Source organism: Halichoerus grypus, chromosome 4 (assembly GCF_964656455.1).
Source record: "Halichoerus grypus chromosome 4, mHalGry1.hap1.1, whole genome shotgun sequence".
Lineage (NCBI taxonomy): Eukaryota > Metazoa > Chordata > Mammalia > Carnivora > Phocidae > Halichoerus > Halichoerus grypus.
This window is the reverse complement of record NC_135715.1, coordinates 53,406,480-53,425,444: the sequence shown is the minus strand read 5'-3', so window position 1 is coordinate 53,425,444 and position 18,965 is coordinate 53,406,480. Positions and strand designations below refer to the sequence as shown.

General features: G+C 39.5%; 1 protein-coding gene across 6 annotated transcripts in view; it reads left to right on the top strand.

Annotated features, from left to right (window-relative positions):
* The window catches only part of ENOX1 (ecto-NOX disulfide-thiol exchanger 1), a 550,763-nt gene that overhangs the window by 345,811 nt on the left and 185,987 nt on the right, over positions 1 to 18,965 (top strand). The window lies entirely within an intron of this gene.

Here is an 18,965-nt window from a genome sequence, read left to right as displayed (position 1 = left end):
ATCTTGCTGAAAGATTTTCCATTATCGAATGTCAGAAAACAAAGAGGCCCTCGACTTAACGTTTCACAATTTATGCACCTGATTTCGTTTATTCTTGACAGCTCAGTTACACATCCCACAGTTATTTACCCTTTTCTCCCCGGGACATTAGGACAGTACATCAGTATGTTCATTCATTCTCCATAGTATTACAGAAGGTTCAGAATGTACAGCATATTTTACAAGGCCCTAGAGAAGCCGCAGTTTGTAGGACAGGCAGGTGACACTCCTGTGGAGCATTCATATTTCTAAAGCAGCAGATGTTGTTCAAACAACTGTGTAAAGAATTGTTTCATTACAACAGCAAAATGTTGCGAAAGAGCCATGGGGAGCCCAACTTGGCTTGGAGGTATTGGAGGGTGTTCAGAAAAGTTCCTCTAAAGAAGTAATATTTGGGCTAAGCACCCAAGGATGAATTAGAGCTTACCAGGTAGCAGGAGGGAAGAACAGGAAGAGAAGGGGGATCTGGGAAGATGAGAAATTCTAAAAGTATAAAATGCGCCGTGCAAAAGCCCGAGGCAGGAGGAGCTCGGCTGCTGCAAGGAAGTGAACGTGGGACGTTTGTGGGCAGGAGGGGGTGGTTGAGATAGGGTCGGGTTGGCAGGTTGGGTGGCAAGAGAGATGTCCGGCATACATCCAGAAGGCTGCTGGGAGTCCAGAAAGAAATTAGGGAGGTATATAGCCTGGATATACCCCCATGGAGCTGGAGTACTGAGCACCTCCCATGTGTCAGGCATTGCTGTAGGCTCTGGGGGTGCGTGCACGTGGCTGCTCTCCCTGAGGTCTCATCTTACATCCCATCAGTACATGACGCGTGTGCCTACAGGATTTCTGGGGATGAGAGAATTTGTAGAAAGTTGTTTCCAAAAAATATTTGCTTCTTCCTGTGCTGTGTGCTATATACGGTAATTGGCATCGCTTAAAACAAATCAAGGCTTGTCCTTAAATAACTCTCCACAAGTAACAACAACCTGTATCTTTGTTGGCTAGAGATGTTATAAAATAAAAATCCTTCTCAAATGCTTGCCTAACACGATATAGTCATTTGAAATATAGTCATTTTTCTCTTCCATGCAATGAGGCACATAAATTTACTTGCTTTGTAGATTGACTTCTGAATTATGAATGTGTAATTTTGTTCTTCCTGTGTAGGCCACAACAAATGTATTTTTAAAAAAAATTTATACTAGTTTCCGTCTCTTGGATTAGATTCGTCTTTATTTGGTCTGTCATACTCTGGTATATGTGCTACTCAGCTTACCCAACTAGCCTTTTGACCTACGCTAGTCACTTTCTTGCCCACTAGACTAAAATTAAAGAAAATATTTTTAAATAACTGAATGTACTTACACATGTATAGATATATTAAATATATGCATATTACATACAAATATATAATGTGTATATATACATATTCATCACAAACACACACATTCCCAAATTTTCTTGGTTTCCTTTTCTTGCTCTGGAATAGAGAAGCTTTGGTATCTTTAACAGCAACATGAGCTAAAGGGAAATACTTGCATTCCATAATGGAAAATTGATTGTATCCTGCCCCCCTTAGTAGACATTCCATTCTAATGCAACTGGAAACAGGACGAAAAATCAAACACTTAAATTCCTATATTAAAATTAATTTGTATGTTCCTATCCAGTGTGTACACACACACACATCACTATATATTGGATTTTTGTTTTGAGTTAATGCCTTTTATGTGTAAATATGGAGTAATTGTGTAGTGACTTCTCTTCAACTATATCTTGTTTCTTTTATTTCCTTTTATTGTTCTGCAGCCTTATCATTTACTATGTGTTACGTATCATGTTGTTGAGTGGTAGATATATTGCATTGTGCACTTATATAATTAGGCTATCATTTATCTAATAGACTGTGGTAGGTTGCACATTTATATGGGCAAGAACCACATCTAATTCATCTTTGTATTTCCTCTATCATCAAACACAGAGCTGGGTGCTCAATAACCATATTGTGGAATAAATGTATGGTTTGATTCATTTATGTAATAACTCTATAAAGATGTATAAATTTTGCAAAAGTCACTTTTATCTGGCCCTTAGACTGTTCTAAAGTGTAACTTTTATGTTTTTAATCATGGTTAGATATGAAGGGGAGCCACAACCATCAGCTCCCTTATTTGACATCTGTGATTTATTTTTCCCATAATTGAGCATTATCTTTCCACATTATTTCTTTTTTATTCTTTTTAAAGAATGTGTCTTCCCTGTCTCTCCTTGTCATGCATATGCTTTCATTTACCTTCTTGTACATACGGAGTATATGATAGCTGTTTTAGTGCACTTACCTACTAATTCTGCTATCTGTGAGGTTTCTAAGTGTCTTTCTATTGGTTCTCATGATGGGTCATATTTTTCTTCTTCTTTGCATGCCTAGTAATTTTTTGTTGGATGCCAGACATTGTGAATTTTACAATGTTAGGTGTTGATTTTATTTATTTATTTATTTGTTTGTTTGTTTATTTATTGGTATCCCTTTAAATATTTTTGAGATTTGTTCTGGGATGTCATTAAGTTCCTTAGAAACAGTTTAATTCTGTCAAGGCTTGCTTTTACGCCTGAGTAGGGGGATCCAGAGCAGACTTTTGATAGACTAGAAATAATTTTGTCCCACTTCTGAGGCAAGACAGTTCTGCATATTGCAAAGTGGTATATTGCAAAGTTTCTCCTCTCTGGCTACTAGAAGCTTGATCTGTTCTCAGGCCTTCTGTGAGCTCAGAAAACAGTTCCACCTGCCCCTTTCCCATGGTCTTTGCCTCAGCCTTGGTACTTCCTTCACACACCTGATCAATTCTCAGCCAAAGAGTTGAAGGGAACCCTCTGAAGATTTTCAGAGCTAGCTCTCTGGTTGGCACCTCCCTCTGCGGTGCTCTTCCCTGACATTTGCAGGTGCCTTGGCCTCCAGAACACTGAATAAGGTATAGCTCACACTCTGTTTGGGTTTCTCTTCCTTGAGTTAAATCCTGCAAACTTTCTAGACAGTAGCCCGCAACAGTCACAGCTTTTACTTCACCTGTCTCCCTTCTCTCGGTAATCGCTGTTCTGTACTCACTCTTGTCCAGTGCCCAGAAATTGTCATTTCATGTATTTTGTCTGACTTTTAAGTTACTTGAGGCAGGAAGATAAATTCTGTCCCTTCGTAGCTGGAGGCAGAAGTTTTCAGACAAAGTCTTTTTAAAAAAAATATGTGTGTATTCCTTAGGGACATAAACAGTGTAAATCCAAGGCTATAGTGTGAATGACTTTTCTAGGAATGCTGAAAAGGTGGTAATAAACCCACCAATTATGAGCACCTAATATGTACCAAATACTCTAAATATCTTGCTTCATTTAATCCTCTGTTAGCAAAATATTATTAACCCCATTTCATAGATAAGGGAACTGAGCTTGGGTGATGTTAATTAACTTACCCAAAGTTATTCAGGTAGAAGGAGGCAGTGCTGGAATTGAAATCCAGGTCTGTGCACCTAATCTGTTTCCACTATGTCAATTTTTAGAGGAAAATGACCGATGCAAAACCCTCCTAGATTTTTGCCTCAGGCCTGCCCTATCTTTACACTTTTTTTTTTTTTTAAGATTTACTTACTTATTTTATCTATAGAGAGAGTACTCACACAAGAGAGAATGAAGCGGGGGGGTGGTGGGACAAAGGAAGAGAGAGAGAATCTCAAGCAGACTCTCTTCTGCGCGTGGAGCCCAACTTGGGACTTGATCCCAGGACCTTAAGTAAGCTGAAATCAAGAGCCAGACGCTTAACCGACTAAGCCACTGAGGTGCCCCTACACTTTTATTTTTAAAAATAAATATTTTAGGTGGAAAGATATCGTTTGGGGGGAAGGGGTAGTAGTCATCATAGACAGTTTTTATATCACATTGAAATTAAAAAGATCAATCTTTAATCTTTATGCATATTATTTTTATTGTGCTTAAAATCCAGAGATTTCCATTAAGCCTCATGAGTTTAGGACTTAAGAGTCCAGTGATCTCGAATCTGTACTAAAGTAGGAATAACTTAGTAACATAAATTAGACTGCTATGAATAAGACCAGGTGGATGACGTGCCTCTAGCTAATGTCAGTAAGCAAAAATGATCATAAATATGGGGAGAATATAAATTTCAGCCTAAAAAGAAGTCAGAAAGTTTTCCCAAAGGACAAAAAAAGACTGTGAACTTCTCAGCGATTAACACAGATAAGGTGGACTTGGGTCAACTTAAATATTCCTTCTTTGGGAAATAGAGAATCCAGAGCAGGTGGGAGCTGGGCCACACAGTCCTACAAAATTGGAGTAGAGCATTGAAAACCGAGTGGGTTGCAGGATAAAAGGAGCTGATGAGGGCAAGCAGGGATTTGGAAGGGTTGGAAGGTATGAAGGACAAAAGGGCATTAACCAGTAACAGCAATAAATGGGGACCCTTTCCGTGGTATCTGCAAAAGAAAAATTCTTTTCCCTAGAAACTGATGAACTGTTTCTGCAAGAGGCAGGTGGTGGCTTTAGAGCCTGAGGTCTTGGGTTTGAGTCTAGGCTCTTCCCCTTGGCCGCGTTACCTTGGGCAAATCACATTTAACTTCCCTGAGTTTGTTTGTCTGTTAAGAGGGACATAATAGTATCCACACCAGAGAATTGTTGCAGTTTCCAGAATCTGGTGATGTAAAGTGTGTGACATATTGTAGGGATCCAGATGGATTAGTTTCCTTGCTCCTTACTGCACAACAGTTAGGGAAGAATAGGGCAGGGGAGAAGGATGCTTTTGGATGACTCTGAATTTTAATGGATTGAAAAAGGAAGACTTGGCCCCTGTGGAAAAAAAAGTGGTCCCCTTGTCCTGACTTTTCTCCTGTCCTAGGAGCAGTGACATTCTCCTCTACAAGCCATATAGAGGCACCCACATGCCCCCCAGAACACACCCATAAATTGTAGCCCTAAGATAGTATTACTCAGAGTATTTTCCACTGATCGCCTGTGTCAATATTTCCTGGACTATAGATTTCAGGCCTATTTCAGACCTTCTGGAACATGAGGCCCTGGAAACTACAAATGAAAATTTGAGAACACAGCTCCTTGAAGCCCTTCAGGGCCTAGGCTAGTGGGAAAAGAAAAAAAAAAAAACTTCATTTGGCCTGGAAATGGGCAGGGAAACTTGTTTAATGCTACATTTCTGTGGTCTTAACTGCAATGCAATTTTACAACTGAAAATATTTTGTAAAAGTCCCTGAGACTAAAAGTACCTAAACGGAAACTGCAGATGCAAATTTAAAAATCGTATATTGAGTATCCACTATGCTCAAGCACTGTGTATAATCTCATTTAACCAGGTTTTATCTTGCAAAAGATATCTTGGGCATTGAGACACAAATCCTTGAACTATGATGAACTATATTTTCCTCTTTGTCAGGAGCATTTGCTTCTTATCATAGAAGTCACAGTTTTGACCTTGAAGTTTTACTTTAGAAAGTTGGTATGCCTGTGGGGCAAAGGGATACTTTATTCTAAAGGGGAAGGAGAAATACTATAGTCTTCAAGTTTATTATGTCTTCCAACCACTAGGGCATCTTTAAAGAAATATCCCTTCCCTCCCTGGATGGGACTCTTGTGACCTCCATCAGTTAATGCCTCCTAGTCATTTATTCTATCTCAGCAGGAAAAATAGGCCTCAGCGCTTTAATGTGAGGCAACTAAAGTCTCCACAGGGGACCCTCACACAGAGTGAATCATTGCTGACGAGGTTCTAACCAGAGACATTTTTATGAGCTGTGCAATCACTCAAAAATGCTCATTTTATATTTTCAAAACTTAGCGGCCTCTATCTTGGAAACCATGTATTTGAGAACATCTTTTTGAAAATTTGTTCATCCCCAGCTGTGAGAAAATACTGCCTAGTCATGGGTAGGAAAAAAGCAATTTAGAGAAATAATAGAGGAAGACGATGATTTCATCCTTGTCTGGATCTCTGTGTCATCCTAGCTGGGACTTAGCTAGGGCAGAGGCCGGCCGGAGGCTCTGCTGGGGCAGGGAGGGGAGCCCAGTGCGCCCCAGGCCCTGACTGGCTGGAGAAGACCAGGAAGGGCATACAGGTGCAGAAAAAGCAACCAGGATCATAGGGCAATAGAGTGCCAGGGCCCTGGAGACATGGTGTTACTCATGCCCTTCCACTGAGAGGAAAACGTCTGATATGAGGCGCCTCACACTATTCCTAAGCCCACTTGAACGGAGACGCTCCAAATGTATAGCATCTACGTTCCTCTTCATCTTCATGTTTGCCTCCGGTTACTGGCTGTTCGGCGGATACCACTGCTATGTCAAAGGCCTTGAAACTGATAGGAGCAGGTCCTTCCCTCTCTTGCATCTTGTTTCTTCAAAGCCTAGAAAGATGAAAGTTCCTTACAATGATTCTCCTACATTACTCAAGTGGCTATATGTGTGATTAACTCTGCAGGTGCTCTCTGGATCCATTAAAGAACACACAAACAAACAAACAAAAACACCATCACCACCAAAAAAGATTACCTTAATTATAGAGATACTCTTCCCGTGGTTCTTGTTAAAAGTTATTATCTTGCTTTATTTTCTCAATATATTAACTGGATGCTAGTCACTCTAGCATTGGAAGGGCATAGCTAAAGACCATCTGAAATGCCAAATGAGTGGTCTTGCTTGTTTTTATTTGTCATCCCAAATCTGATCTATGACTTCATAGTTCTTTAAAGAAAACTGGGGGACTTTGAAAAAATACGAGTAGGAAGGAATCAGAAATGCGCATTTTCTCACCTACCTTTCTCTTTGCAAAGCTGTTGGTGTTCTCTGAAGCGTATTCTCAAACCAAGGAAAAGAGCCAGTGTAACATCTGTGCCACGCTTTGCTCAGTCTGTGTGTGATGGATCCTTCTTTGAGTAAACTAAGTGTTCTGTTTTAAACAGCCTCCTGCTGGGCTCCATGCTTAGGAAGGAAAAGTAAATAAGGCCAAGCTTGTTCCAGTCATGTTAATGAGAACCTGAAAACAAGACTTGGGGCAAAATAACCGAAATGAGGATAATTAAAAATGTATTGTAATATGGCGGCCACTGGATGGGAAGATGATAGCACCAACTCAGTAGAAAAAAGATTTGGGAGTTAAAAAGGACTTAAATAGTAATATATTGTTCTGGTATTTAGTGTGTAATTTTTCTGAGAGATTTCAGATATAATATTTCATTTAAACGTTTCTAGCATTTAAAGTTTGGGAAGAAGGGATAAACCGTAGAGGAGTTTGAAAACAAAGAGCAGCCAGAAAATTAGAAGGAAAATACAGGGAAATATTTCATTAAACCTTAAATATTTCATTTAAATATGACATAATATTTCATTTAAACATCTGCAGTGGCCAGTGTGTCTTATACTATTCCCATACTCGTGGCAGACATTGCTAACATGATAGTCAAGGCTCTCTCCTACTGAAGTGGGATGTGTCCTTATATCCCAGCATAGTTCTCCAAGCAGCCAACACCAGGATAAATGTGAAGGAGTCTTTCTGTGAACACTGGATCTTTTATTTTATGGATGAGGAGATAGAGCTCCAGAGACGGTCTGGTTAAGTTCTACAGAACAATGTACCTTGACTATTCTCTCCATTGTTGATAGGCTTGAGAGGAATACCTCAGGGACTCTTGCCAGTTCCCTTCCAGGCGTGATGAAGAGCATGCCAGGTTTGGGAGGGCCCTCATCTTTTTCACTGAATGAAATTGACTGGTTATAAGGGAAAACAAGGAAGCTCTAACCTTGGCTGCTTATGCGGAAGATTTAACAGATAGACTTAACAGTTTTCATCATTTACTATAAGAATTGTGTGTACTTTAAAGGAAAAGCCTATTAATAATTTCACACGGCAACTGAGATATGGATGAAATTAATGAACCGTGCTTATTTCTTCGCATTTATAATCAGTCTCCTTAATTTTCCTTGTTTCATTTCTCATTCTTGTTACTTTCTTTTCCCTGTGAGACCATGTTCAGTCATCCATCCTTTTCTTATGCTCTGTCGGTCCCTCCACCCATCATCCATTCATCCCTACCTCCCTTCCTTCCTTCCCTCTCTCTCCCTCTCTTTTCTCCACCCTCCCTTCTTCCCTTCCTTCTTTCCTCCCATACTTGTTGATCACCTTTCACTATGAGAACTAAAGTTACCTCTGCCTCATGGAGCTCATGCTTTGATGGTGGGGATTGATAACAGACACATTAATACGGATATAATTTGTAAATTCTAACAACTATTCTGAGGAAATAGTGGGATACCACAATGATAGAGCGCAAAGGGGGAATCCACCATGGATCTTAACATGATCAGAAGAAGTTTCTCTGTGGAGACAAAACTCAAGCTGAGATGCTGAGGATGAGAAAGTGCCAGCTCTAGAAAAGGGTAGAAGGAAGAGTGTCCAAGAGGATGCTAAAGGCAGAAGGAGCTTGACTTGCTTGAAGAATTACTTTAGGGCCAGTTTAGTGGAAGAGACGGAGACTGTTGTAAGAAGTGTTTAACAATGTGGTTCTAGGCCCTGTGGGTCCTGAGAAAGGGTTCAGACTTAATTCTAAGATTAACTGTGGGTCATTCATTCATTCACCCACTCCACAGAGGGATTCTGTGATTGAATTTGAATGTTAAAAAAGAAAGGATCAGGGCATCTGGGTGGCTCAGTCAGTTAAGCGTCTGCCTTCGGCTCAGGTCATGATCCCAGGGTCCTGGGATCGAGCCCCGCATCAGGCTCCCTGCTCCGTGGGGAGCCTGCTTCTCCCTCTCCCTCTGCCCCTCCCCTCTGCTTGTGCTCTCCCTCTTTCTCTTACTCTCGATCTTGCTCTCTCTCAGTAAATAAATAAAATCTTGAAAAGAGAGAGAAAGGATCTGTGATAGGATAGAAGTGGGAGCAAGGGAGTCAGCGGAAAGGCAGCGCAAGTCCGTGCACAGACATGGGTGTGGCTTCGGGTAGGGGGTGGTAGTGAGGTTGGAGAGGTGAGGACAGATTTGTGATACATTTTTGAGGTCGAGTCCTTAGGACTTTGTGATTAGGTGAGAGAGGAGTGAGAGAGATAGGGGAATCGAGATAAATTTCGTGTTTCTAGCTTGAGCAACTGGGCAAATGGTGGTGGCATTTCATGAAATGAGAAAAACACAGAAGGAACAAATACAGGGAATCAGACATTGGGATTTATCCATCTCAGGTTTGTGCTCCCATGAGAAATCTAAGTGGTGACGGGAAGCAGCCATATGGGTGTATGTGCCTGGCATGAGAGACGTGTGTGCCGGACATGTACACGCGCAGAGGTATCCGTATCCTTCAGTGTGTAGAATGGTCTACACCATGGATATGAGGGAAGTGGCATGAAGAGAATAGAGGGAGGGGGTGCACGAGCTGCCTTGAACGTTTCTAGCATTTAAACTTTGAGAAAAAGGGGTAAATCGTAGAGGGGGTTGAAAACAAAGAGCAGCCAGAAAATTAGAAGGAAAACATAAATGTGCAATATCGTGCAAGCCAATGTCTCGGGCACATCGTAGCCCGCAGGATTGACTGCTTCTGAGAAGTCAAGTAAAAAGACTACAGCGGGGAGGTCATTTGGGTAGAGTTGTGGACATAGAAACCAGGTTTGAGAGACTGAATGATACTTTAAGGATCAAGTGAGGTGGTGTTTAGGGAGGCCCTGTGAAAAGCCAAACAGGGCTACACAAAGAAAATAGATTATTATGAATAATAGTACCTTGGTGATATTATTGGATTCACTATTTGTCATTTTTGTTTCATATTTAAATTTAGACCAACTATTAAACCCCCTTCTAAAAAAAGAGGGCAGGGGAAGGAAAAAAGAAAGAATAATGATAAATGAAAGGTGAAACATAGGGTCAGCTCTTTGAAGATGTTCGTCTAGAAAGGGAGCAGGTAAATTGAGAGGTACTTGGGGGGTGGGGATTTGGGCTCAAGAGAAAATGAAGACAAACTGGGACATGACAATACACTCTTGGAAATAGTCCCTCAGATAGGAAAGAGTATGTGGAGATGTAAATGTAAAGAAAGAATCCCAAACCTGATTTGGGTAAAGCTTTTCTGTCCAAAGTACACATAGTGAGGCTGTAGTGTAGAAAGAGTGAATGCTTGGTGTCGGATGAAATAAGGAGCCTCTGAGAGGGAGGGTTTTAAAACTCAAAATGAGGGGCGCCTGGGTGGCTCAGTCGTTAAGTGCTTGCCTTCGGCTCAGGTCATGATCCCAAGGTCCTGGGATTGAGCCCTGCATCTGGTTCCCTGCTCAGCGGGAAGCCTGCTTCTCTCTCTCCCACTCACCCTGCTTGTGTTCCCTCTATCTCTGTCACATAAATAAATAAAAAATCTTTTTAAAAAAAAAACTCAAAATGAAATACACTATTGATCGACACAGTCTTGTACTTGCCAAAATTTTGTATGTAATTGCTGGATTTTTGCAGACATTTTCCTCGATAAATAAGAGAACTGTTATATGGGTCCACAGAAGATAGTACTGGGCACGGCCATCTGGTGCAACCCCACTGCTCCCTTTTAAGTAATCTCTCCTCCAAAAAGGTGAAGTTTCCATGTCTAAAGCTCATTTATTTGCCTTCATTTCATCTCTTTGTGCTGTAACTCATTCTAAATACTTACTTTGGTTAATTAATTGATTATTGTGAAACCCATTGAGGTCCACATGGCTTTTGGAAAGGAGGAGGGTTATTATTTCTCCTGCCGTGAAATCATAATGCCTCCCCTCCCTGTTGGAACCTGCTGTCCAAATACACGCCACACTCCTGAATAATACAGCTCTCCCAGGCCTCGCCTCCTTTTAAGCATTCACACTGCATCTTATATTTGCATATAAGTTATTTTTGCTTGTTCTTGCCAGGTCACAGGCTAGGTCAGAGGACCAACAAATCACTTCTCTCTCTCTCCCCCAACTCCCCCCGCCCTCCCCCACCCCACTTCCAGAATGTAGTGCGAGCAATGTTATTTGTTATCCTGCAGGAAAGATTACGCCAGCCCGACCATTATTTCCCCCAGACCCTAGTGGTTTGCTTCCATGAAATGCAGTCCCACGCCTGAACAAAAAGATTTTCACATAAACAAGATGATTGCATTTAGCCCTGTGAAATTCCTACCATGGGCATCGTGGAAAACTAGTAAAAGATTTGACTTTTACTTGCTAGGCGTATGAACTTAGGGCCAGTAAGGGTAAGTCCCTTAATCTCTGTGACCTTCAGTTTCCCTGTTAGAAAACGGGCCTATTGATAATATCTATTGCACTATCCTTTCTTTCAAGGATCAAGTGTGTTGTGTATTACGAAATTTAAAGCAGGAAATTAAGAGATGCCTTGGGGTCAATAAAGTCCATTACACACTTTAAGTATTTTAACTACCTGATCATTTACCTCCTCTAAGTTTCTAGAACTGACTCAGAGGAATGTATATTGAAAATTTTGATATTGCCAAATTGTCTTCCACAAAAGCTAAACCCATATTACCCTCACACTGATAGTGGATATTTTTAAATGGGTTTAATCTTTCTACCTCCATGGGTGAAAAATGACCTCACACGTCTCTTTGCATTGCTTTGACTACTCTGTTGGTAGTCTTTGAGCTAGCTGTTCCCAATTTGCAAATTGTATGGATAACTGCAGTTGAGTATCTTTGATTCTTTATTTCCCACTTGGAATATTTCCTTAAGATCAGTTTCCAGTGAACACATGATATGGCCATTTCAGTTGCTCTTGAGACATCACAAAATTACTTTCAAAAGAGTTTTACAATTTATATTCAGTATGTATTCATATATACAATATCTATTCAGAGATGCCTCAATGTTTTGATTTTAGCATCCTTGCTCATTCTGGGTGTTATTGAAATTATTTTTGCTAATTTAGTAAAAGTGAAAGATGTTGCCTTTTGATTGCCCAGAAACCATAATTTAAAGGGCCTCCTGATGGTCCTGTAGCCAGATGGAAGCCTGGCAGTGACACCAGAGGTTTATTTTCTGTTCTTTCACCTGCTGGTTAATAATTAGGCAATATTTCCATGCCCACAGTTGGATCAGATTGAACTGTTCTTGCTGAGCTGTTAATGATTCAGAAACACCTTCCCCTACCTCCCCACCTATATAAATTCTACCAGCTTCTCTGAGGGCACCTCAAGTCCCACGTCATCCTAATAGCCTTCCCTGATAGCTCTGGCCAATGTCAGTGATGCCCTTTCCCACCCACCCCAAGGCAATCATTGTTCTTCCCGTATGGTTTGACCCTGAGCTGTAGTCAATTTGTTTCCATTATTTGCTTTACTTTTAAGATTTTGTAAACTGGATACACTCCACCTGGGAGGTGATGTTCACACCATGCCCTTTCTCTTCAGTAGGGTTTATTCTGTAAGGAGACACTTCCTAGAACAGTGCTAGCCACACAGAGGTGCCTAATTAATATTATCATTGTATTGAACTGAATTCAAACAGATTTCACTCCAAAAAGTAACGGAGTGTAAGCCGTTCCTAGGACCCTGAACAGGCAGATCAAATTCATCATTACACTTTGCTTTCAGACATTATTGTCTTTTTATCATTCTGGTTTGCTTTTTTGGTACCTTTCCCTAATGGTCTCCTCTTGTTTAGTCTTCTAGCATATTCCAGTGAACAAGATTAGTTTCTCTCAAACAAAATACTGTAAGCATGCTCACACAGTGGGTTGAATTTCTTCTCTATGATGGATCATGTCTCTTAAGCGACACCAATCCACTTGATCCTGGCAGCCTTCATTGTTACTATTGACTCCATCTCCAATGTTAGCATTTTCCAGCTCTGCTATTTTCAGAATATACCTGTTCGTGTCATTCATGTGTCTTTTGTCAGTAATCTCTGGTTTCACTGACATACTGAGCTTCTCCAGCTAGGGAAGAGCTTCTACCCACCTATGGCTAACTTTGCCTCCCCAGCTTAAAGTATCTTCAAACCATGTATGTTCAATTTTACCCCCTGTACGGTGACTTCTAAGCCCCTGATTGTCTGATATGAATCCTCATCAAATGTTCAAAAGCACCTATATGTCTGTCTGTGTTTATGTGTGTATACATATGTGTGCACATATATACACACACATATGTATACACGCACATACATTTATAGTATATATGTTTCTAGAACTGTGTTTATATAGTTGTGTATACAGATGTGCATACATATGTGTATATAAGTATATGTGTCTGTATGTCTTCTAGCAATTAGAATAAAATTAAAACTATTTACAGGGGTTTTCAAATCTTTCTCTTTAACCCTAAAACACTTCTGAATGATCACTCAAGCAGAAAGTCAATAGGCATAAAAGGTAGTGATTATCTAGTTGAATAGTAGGGATGAGGAGGCCCTTGGGACATTGTTCAAAACCATGATTTGCTCCCTGCTGTTGATCACATCTCCTCAACATAATCTTTGCCCACCAGGCTCCATCCACACTGGCCTCTTTTTTATATCTGGAACTTACTAAGCTTGTTCTTGCACCTGGGGCTTTGCTCTCCCCATCCCCCTGCCCAGAACCTCCCCACCTGGACTTTCCCACTTCTCACAGCCCGGCTCCTTGTTATTAGAAGCTCAAATCAAAAGTCTCGTTTGCAGAGAGACCTTCCTTGACCTGCCAAGTGGCTTCCTCCATCCTCCCCGACCCCCCAGGTAACCCTTACATCCCTACCCTGGCATTTACCACTCCTAGGAAGTAACTGCTTTCCTTATGGCTTGTTTATGTCCCATCAAGTCCCGCTAGGAGGCAAGCTTCCAGGAAAGGAGGCAGCAAGTCTGTCTTGCTTCAAATTGTGTCTCCGGTTCTTAAAACAATGCCTGGCACACAGAAGACACTAAATAATATATGCTGGGGGTCGGGGCGCCTGGGTGGCTCAGATGGTTAAGCGTCTGCCTTCGGCTCAGGTCATGATCCCAGGGTCCTGGGATCGAGTCCCGCATCGGGCTCCCTGCTAGGCGGGGAGCCTGCTTCTCCCTCTGCCTCTGCCTCTCTCTCTCTCTCTCTCTCTCTCTCTCTCTCTCTGACTCTCATGAATAAATAAATAAAACATTTTAAAAAATAATAATAATATATACTGGGGGGGCGGGGAGAGGGGGAAGCCTCCTTGGAGCATTAGCTTTAGAGGACTCTCAAACTTTCATATGCTTTTCTTCTCCTTCTTCTAAATTCATTGGGGTTTACTTTTTAACATTCTAGTTTTTTTAAAGGTGTTATCCAAGCTTTTTGTAGAGTTAATATTATCAGGGCAAGTTTTGGTATCTGAACTCTAATTCCTGGTAGGAATTTGAAAGCTTATGGTGAAAAGCTACTGCAATGAATAAACTAAAATGTGTTAAAATCGGTTCTAAACATTTTAAAGGAACACTATGGAGAATTTCTATTTATTAAAATAAGTGATGATGAATCACTAAATTCTACTCCTGAAACCAATATTATACTATATGTTAACTAACTAGAGTTTAAATTAAAAATAAAAATAAAATGAAGTAAGTGAAATTTCAAAGTTCATTTCCCGAAACAAACCACCAAGACACCATGTTCTTATACCATTTTTTAAATGCCTACAAGTAATTTTATTTCTAATTTTTTAACTATCCAAACAAAAAGCTAAAAATTTTACCTCCAAGTCAACGATGGGTGATAAAAAATGGTTTATTAATATTCTTTGGTGAAAATTAGTTTCAATCAGTTTGTGCCAGTTATAGATTTATTGAATGGGAAGCAGCTAGTAAGCATTGCATTTTCTTGGAAAAAATAATTTGTTAATATAGTAATGTAATATGTGTTCTCTTCATTCTTTTATCATAGACTAGTCTGCCAATGCTGAACTAGATTTAGAGTTTTAAAAATTACTTTATATCAAGTTAAATTTTTCAGTAGACTTACCTATCCAATCTTAAATAATCCTCTTGGGAAAACAACAACATTGCTACAAAGAAATTTTATGCATCATCAGCATGTCTTGGTAATGACAAGGAGGGATGTGTAATGTGAATTCAGACTCATCCATTTCCCATCAAAGATAGAGTTAAAAGGAAAAAAGGAACTTGGAAAGTACAGAGGAAAGTCTTAATAGCATAATTTTATTGAAATAATTTTAATACACTACAGCTTAAAGATGGAAAAAAATTGTTGTAATTTGAAGGCACAGAAATAACCACTACTTACATCAATGTATTTCCTTCAAGTCACTTTTCTGTGAATGTAAAAACAACATGTGTTTAATTCTAAAAATTTGGCTTATCACTTTTTCTTACCAGTGAGAGAAAAGGACCCAATTTTCTCATGTCAGTAAATATTCTGTAGATGCAAAGTACTTGACTTAGCCACACATATTGTTGGTCCATTCCTCAAATCTTTGCTAGAACTGCTATTATTTTGTTTTGAATCTTTGCTAATGAGATGGGCAAAAAATATCTGGCTTTTATTTGAATGTTTTCAATTTTTTTTTTTTTTTTTTAGTATAGTTGACACACAATGTTACGTTAGTTACAGGTGTACAACTGAGTGATTTGACAAGTTTATATATTATGCTATATTCACAAGTATAGCTACCATCTGTCCCGTTACATCGTTATTACAATATCATTGACTGTATTGACTGTATTCTGCTTTTTATTACCATAACTTATTTATTCCATAACTGGGAGTCTGTATCTCCCACTTGCCTTCACCCATTTTACCCACCCCCCACCTACCACCCCCCTCACCTCTGACAACCATCAATTTGCTCTCTGTATTTATAGTTCTAATTCTGCTTTTTGTTGGTCTATTCATTTTTTTTTAGATTCTATTTATGAGTGGAATCATATGGTATTGTCTTTCTCCGTCTGACTTATTTCACTTAGCATTATACTCTCTAGGTCCATCATGTTGTCTCAAATGGCACAATCTCATCCTTTTTTATGGCTGTGTAATATTCCATTGTATATATGTACTACATTTTCTTTATCCATTTGTTTATTGATAGACACTAAGTTGCTTCCATGTCTTGGCTATTGTATATAATGCTCAGTAAACATAGGGGTACATATATCTTTTCAAATTAGTGTTTTAACTTTTTCCTGGGTAAATATGTAATAGTGGAATTATTGGATCATATGGTATTTTTATTTTTTTAATTTCTTGAGGAACTTCCATACTGTTTGCCACAGAGGCTGTGCCAATTTACATTCCCATCAGTGGTGCACGAGGATTTCTTTTTCTCCACATCCTTGCCAACACTTGCTCTTTCTTATCTTCTTGATTTTAGCCATTCAACCAGATGTGAGGTGGTATCTCACTGTGGTTTTGATTTGCATTTCCCTGATGATTAGTGATACTGAACATCTTATCATGTGTCTGTTGGCCATTTATATGTCTTCTTTGGAAAAATGTCTATTCAGCTCCTCTGTCCATTTTTAAAATCAGATTGTTTGGGGGTTTTTTGTTGTTGACTTGTATAAGTTGTATGTTAGCATATAAGTTGCATATATAATTTTGGATATTAACCCCTTATCAGATATGTCATTTGCAAATATTTTTTCACATTTAGTGGGTTGTCTTTTTGTTTTCTTGATGGTTTCCTTTGCTATGCAAAAGTTTCTTATTTCAATGTAGTCCCAATCATTTATTTTGTTTTCCCTTGCCTTAGAAGACATATCTAGAAAAATGTTGCTTTGGCTGATGTCAGAGAAATTACTGCCTGGGCTCTCTTCTAGGATTTTTTTGGTTTCAGATATCACATTTAGGTTTTTAATCCATTTTGAGTTTATTTTTGTGTATGGTGTTAGAAAGTAGTGCAGTTTCATTGTTTTACATATAGCTGTCCTGGCTTCCTAGCACCATTTACTGAAAAAACTTTTACCCATTATATATTCTTACCTCCTTTGTAAAATTAATAGAGTAATTGACCATATAAATGTGAGTTTATTTCTGGGCTTTCTATTCTATTCCATTGATCTGTCTGTTTTTGTGCCCGTACCATACTGTTTTGATCACTACAGCTTTGTAGTATAACTTGAAATACGGAATTGTGATGCCTCCAGCTGTGTTCTTCCGCAACATTGCTTTGGCTCTTTAGGGTCATTTGTAGTTCCATACAAATTTTAATATTACTTGTTTGAGTTTTGTGAAAAATACTGTTGGTATTTTGATAGGGATTGCATTGAATTTGTAGAGTGCTTTGGGCAGTATGGACATTGTACCAATATTTGTTCTTCCAATTCATGAGCATGGAACATCTTTCCATTTGTTTGTGTCATCTTCAATTTCTTTCATCAGTGTTATATAGTTTTCAGAGTACAGGTCTTACACCTCCTGGTTAAGTTTATTCCTAGGTATTTTACTCTTTTTGGTGCAGTTGTAAATGGAATTGTTTTCTTAATTTCTCTTTCTGTGTTAGTGTATAGAAATGAACCTTTTCAAATCTTAATTGACCGTATCTCTTTTTTCATGAATTCCCTGTTTCGTTTCATTTCTTTTCGCTTTTTCTTTGTCTTTTTCCTTGTCTTTGTCTTTTTCTTTTTCTAAGTAGGCTCCATGCCCAGCATGGAGCCCGAAGTGGAGCTTTAACTCACAACCCTGAAATCAAGACGTGAGCTGAGATGAAGAGTTGGACACTTAACTGACTGAGCCACCCAGGCGCCCCTCCCTGTTTATTTTCTACTTAAACATTCTTTCTTTTTTTTCTTTTTGACTTGTTAAGGTCCTTTATATATTGAAGATTTTGTCCTTTATACATGGTATATGTTGGAAATATTTTTAGTAGTAATGCTTTGAGTTTAATTTAGATTACCGTGCTTTTACAGAATTGTTACTTAACCTAAAAGTTAATAACAAGTTTTCTTTCCAAATTGATCTTGAGGATATTCTGATAGTTATGAGCCTATTGATACTATGAGATGAAATTTTCTCCTGCTTGTAATTACTTTCTAATTTTTATTCATGAAATATTCCAAATGCTTGTAAGAGTATAATCATTTAAGCAGCCCTCAGAGAATCTCTCCCTCCCATCTGGGAAGCAGGGACACCTTCTTCCTCTAGCTCTTCATGCCTCAGCCCCTTCCAACCCCTGTGATGCCTCGCTGCTAACAAGCCACACATTTCTTTTCTCTGCACTTTCTGCATAATAGCTTTTTCTGAGGAAGGGAGCACTGAACAGCCTAATTTGAATTATGGTACCAGGTAGGGACCAAGGAAAAAACAGGAAAAACTTGATTATCATTTCAAGTAGATTCTCCTGACACACAGAGATGACCCAGCAATGGTGATTGTTATCTCCGTGTTCGCGGGTGACAAGGAAACTGTGTTTCTCCCAGCAGTGCTTTCCTCCTGAATGCCTTTGCTCAGAATATGTCACCACTTTCTGGATTGAAAAGTTCAGCTACTTGGGGTAGTGGAAAAACCACGGACTAAGGGCCAGACAGTTCTGTGCAGAAATGTTCTCACCGGCCATGTGAACAGAAGCCAGTTATTTGACTTCTTGGACCTCAGTTTTCTTGCCTGGAATATGGGAGTTCTGTCATCTACATCACGGGGTCGTTGTTGGAATTAATAAGATAACATCTGCGATGCCCTTTATACGTTGCACTCTATGCGGAAGGTGCTCAGTAAGTGGTGGCATTAGGTAATTATTATTTGATATTCTGGGCTTGTCCAGTCCTCTTTCGCAGAAGATTTTGCTGCATCGGTGGAGGAAGCACTCGTCTTTCTTATTCCTCCTGTGCTTGCATGAGCAGGCAGCTTGGAGGTGCCGCTAGAATCCGTTCTCCCCAACTGCTGTCGTGCCAGCAAAGCTGTGTTAATAATAATAATTGCTTCCTTCTTGTGTCTGTGCCAGGCCTTTTCCCAAGCATCTTACAGTTGTGAAATAGGTGCTATGGTTAACACACGGA